The following is a 4,488-nucleotide window of genomic DNA, read 5'->3' as shown; positions in this document are numbered from 1 at the left end:
CTAGTACAACCATTCTGGAGAACAATTTAGAACTACTCCCAAAGAGCTGTAAAACTACCCATACAATTTAACCCAGCAATACCACTACTAGGTCTATAATAGCAAAGAGGTCAAAGAAAAGAGAAAAGAACCTATACAAACAAAAATATTTATAACAACTATTTTTTTCATGGTGGCGAAGAACTGGAAATTGAGGAGATGCCCATCAATTGGGGGATGGTTGAACAAATGCTGCATATGATTTTCATGGAATACTATTGTGCTATAAGAAATGAAAAGCATGATGATTTCAGAAAAACAAGGGAAGACATATGAACTCATGGGAAGTGAAGTGAGCAGAATAGAACATTGTACACAGTGATAGCAATATTGTAAGGATGATCAACTGTGAAAGCCTCAGCTACCCTGATCAAGACAATGATCCAAGACAATTCCAAAGGACCCATCATGAAAAATGTTATCTCCAGAGAGATAACTGATGAATTCTAAATTTAAATTAAAGCATACATTTAAAACTTTATTTTCTTGTTTATTTTTGTCTCAGTTTTCTTTTGATTAATACGGAAATGTTTTGCATGACTTCACATGCATAATCAATATCAAATCACTTGCGTTCTCAAGGAGGGAGAGGGGCTGGAGGGAGGGAGAAAGAATTAAAAACTCTTTTTTTTTTTTGGTGAGGCAGTTGGGGTTAAGTGACTTACCTAGAGTCACACAGCTAGTAAGTGCTAACTGTTTGAAGTCGGATTTGAACTCATTTCCTCCTGAATTCAGGGCCGGTGTTCTATCCTCTGCACCACCCAGCTGCCGTTAAAACTCAAAATGTTTTAAATGATTACTAATTTTTACATGTAATTAGGAAATATTTAAAGAAATAACAATGCCTAGATGGTCAAAGGGTGCTGTCGAAAAAGTGAGTCAATAGTCACATGCCAGGCACTAAAATAGGACCACAGAGCAAATTGAACTGTTCAGAATTTTACCCTTAGGCCACCCATTCTGTGAGCTACAACATCTATAGAAAAGAGTAAGATTTACAAGAAGCAGTAAGATCTAAAAACCAATAGCCCTGAACTTTATGTAAGTCAGGAGGTCTGAGTTTCAGTAATGGTTCTGTCAATGGCTTGCTGAGCAACTCTGGGCAAAATGCTTTCCCTTCCATGCCTCAGTGATCTCATCCTTTAAATGGGGATGCCACTCAAACCCTTTGATATGATGCGAGGCGAGAGGCGCTTGAGGAAAAACAGATTAAGAAATGGCGTAAGGGGCGGCGTGCGACATGACTAAGGAAGATGAGGAAGCTCCGCGGAAGATGAGGAAGCTCCGCGAGCACGTCAGCCTCAGCCACGGGTGCATCCGCAAGCACTGGGAGCACCCCAAGGTCGTGGAAATGGAGGTCGTGGAAATGCAGGACGGTTGCACCATAACCGAATCAGCTTCGACAAATATCATACAGGTTATTTTGGAAAATTGGGTAAGAGGCATTACCACCTAAAGAAGAACCAAAGCTATTGCCCAACTGTCAACCTTGATAAGCTGTGGACACTGGTCAGTGAGCAGACCAGGATTAATGCTGCCAAAAACAAAGAAGGGCTTCCCTGAATCATTGATGTCGTGAGGTCGAGTAGTACGAAGTCCTAGGAAAAGGGAAACTCCCCAAGCAGTCAGGCATCGTGAAGGCAAAATTCTTCAGCAGAAGAGAAGAGGAAAAGATTAAAGGTGTTGGTGGAGCTTGTGTCCTTGTGGCATAAAACCAACCTTATCAAATAAAACAAATGTCTTTATTAGAAAGAAAGAAAGAAAGAAAGAAAGAAAGAAAGAAAGAAAGAAAGAAAGAAAGAAAGAAAGAAAGAAAGAAAGAAAGAAAGAAAGAAAAGAAAAAAAGAAGGAAGGAAGGGTGCAAGGGAGGATTTCCTCAGTAAAATTGGGGAGACAGGAGGAATGGGGATCATAGGAACCCTATTGCTCATGGGGACAGTGCATAGAGTCTTACAAGGCACTGAACTCCCACTCCCAAGGACATTGTCCATTTCCAATAAAGTAGATATTAATCAGTTTTCTACTGCCTCCTTAATGATGACAAGAGGTTGGCAATTCTAGATTTTAATTAAGTGGAATGCACAAGAGAACTGCCAGTAGAAAACAGAGGCGATATGTCCAATCCTCATTCCTGCAAAGGCTCCCCTTATCTCCTCTTTTTATATTGATTATTCAATCCCACTCACTCTTAAAATAAAAGGCCTGCTATACTAAAAATGTCTTCACCACAGTCTTGCTTTAAGGCTGACCCTTGCAAAGAGCTAGAATCAATGTGACTGGCAGGAATAGAGACAGAAACAGAAACAGATGCAGGACAGATGTTCACATCTTTGATCTTAGCCTTCAGGCCAGACATAACTGGCAATATGCTTCAGCAACAACTATATGCTTTCCTCTTCTCCTCTATCCTGGCTAGAACTCTTGCTACTGGTCACTTTTCCTAAATGTTTGGTTTATAAATTATCTGTTTACATTTTCCTGGTAATAAGTCAGCCATAACTTCTCCACCTGCTGATTTCCCTCTCTCCCCAAAAGGTAGTATTCTTACAGATTTAAGTTATTTCAGCAGGAAAAGGTCACTCAAGCTAGCTAGCAAAAGCCTCAGGGGTTAGTAGTAGGGGGGAATCCTAGTTCTAGGACAGCAGCTCTTGATGAGGAGGTGGAGTAGAAAGTCACTTTGGAAGCAATCTGTCAGCCACCGTTCACAATTTCTATTTGGCTCACAGAGTTTAGAACAAATCATTTGAACTTTAGAAGCCAATCTTCTGTCACTGCTTCAGGGTAAGTCTGTGGCATTTGGGGAATCCCTACCATAGCATTAGTTTTGATGAAAGTAGAGTCCTCCCTGGAGAGACTAGGTAAAAATTAGCCAATTTCTCTCTTGTTGATTATCAGGATCTATGTGGCTCTGGTTTCATCTCCAGCTGAGAATGAGCCAACCCAAGATTGGCCTCCATAGGTGGTAGGCTTTCCACAAGCCCAGACTTATCCCACTGCAACCCCATCCAAGCTCTACCATCTGTATCTCTGTTCATCCAAAGCTGTGACATCTCAGAGGGGCTCAAATGGGTATAAAGTTCCATTATAGAAAAGAGGGGGGGGAAGATTGGAAAATAATCCAAATAATTAGCTTCCCTCTATTTGTTATAAACTTTGGAAAGGGGGATTTAGAGCTGAAGACAACCTTAGTGGTCACCTAGTAGTCGCCTCATTTTTCAGATGAAGACTCTGAAGTCAATCAATCCTATTGTCCCTGGTGAGCCTTCCCGACCAGTTTAGTACTCCTGTGTTTGAACTACATCCACACATTTCAGGAAAGATCTTTTAAAGTCCAATGTAGAAAAAACTTTTTTTTTTTTTTTAGTGAGGCAATTGGGGTTAAGTGACTTGCCCAGGGTCACACAGCTAGTAAGTGTTAAGTGTCTGAGGCCGGATTTGAATTCAGGACCTCCTGAATCCAGGGCCGGTGCTCTATCCACTGTGCCATCTAGCTGCCCCGAAAAAACTTTTTACACTGAAATTTGGGGGGAAGGAAAACGGCATTTCTTTATGTTTACATGTACTTGTAAGAACCCAGCTATTTAACTGACACTTGCCTCCCTATTTCCTATGATCCAGGAAAACCCTAATAACATTGTAACCCAGGTAGGGCATTGATTTGGTGCTATGTGAAGGTTGTTACATGAAAAGACACACCAGCTTCCATCTCTTACTATTACTGGTTTGTTTCTTTGCTATATCATTTCACCCTGTTTTCATAAGTAGTCTGTAGTATGAATACTTCAGATGTGATTAATATTTAAGAAATCCCCTACCTACAAGGCTCTTGCCCCGCCTCATCCTTAACTAAAGCTGAGCTGAGGAAGATATCCTCTCCCTTTTAGGTTAACATCCCTTCTCTCAGTCCCAACCCATGCATATAGAGGCCACCACAAGTGGCCATACACTTTAGTTGAAGTTTCAACTAACCGTTTTGGTAAACTAGAAATGCAAATGAGCATTTGAGGGAGCAGACTTCTATTTGTAGGTCATGATGGCTGAAGCATGATGGCTTTCTACTCTTACTCTTCCTCACCAGAGGGGAAATAGGAAGTGAGTGGCCAGAAAGTACATAAAAGGCAGCTTTCCCACTCTAGGGAAATGGGAGGAAGAAATATGCTGTAGACCAGATGTCAGCAGTCTCACTAACCTGCAAAGCTACTGGTTCCCAGTCAGCTCTCTGCTCCAAGCCACTATCGTTATCCTGACCAATCACATCTTTCCCTGTTTCTCCATATGGCTTCTCTGCATTTCATCTGTACTGTTTCTCAGCAGAAAGAAGTTCCTTCCCAAGATTTAAAATAAAAGCTTGGAGAACTCTGGATAAAAAAAAAATGCCAGCATACAGACATTAACCTCCTCTCTCCTCCTCTCCCCTCTCCACCCTAACACACATTGGCCAGATTCCCC

At 41.4% G+C, this 4,488-nt stretch overlaps 1 pseudogene; it reads left to right on the top strand.

Moving 5' to 3' along the window:
* Positions 1-1,279: 1,279 nt before the first annotated feature.
* LOC122747826 lies at positions 1,280-1,751 on the top strand (annotated as a pseudogene).
* Positions 1,752-4,488: the final 2,737 nt, after the last annotated feature.

The sequence above is a fragment of the Dromiciops gliroides genome, chromosome 3 (genome assembly GCF_019393635.1).
Source record: "Dromiciops gliroides isolate mDroGli1 chromosome 3, mDroGli1.pri, whole genome shotgun sequence".
In the NCBI taxonomy this organism is placed as follows: domain Eukaryota; kingdom Metazoa; phylum Chordata; class Mammalia; order Microbiotheria; family Microbiotheriidae; genus Dromiciops; species Dromiciops gliroides.
The sequence above is the reverse complement of the archived record's forward strand: the minus strand, read 5'-3'. Positions and strand labels throughout refer to the sequence as shown.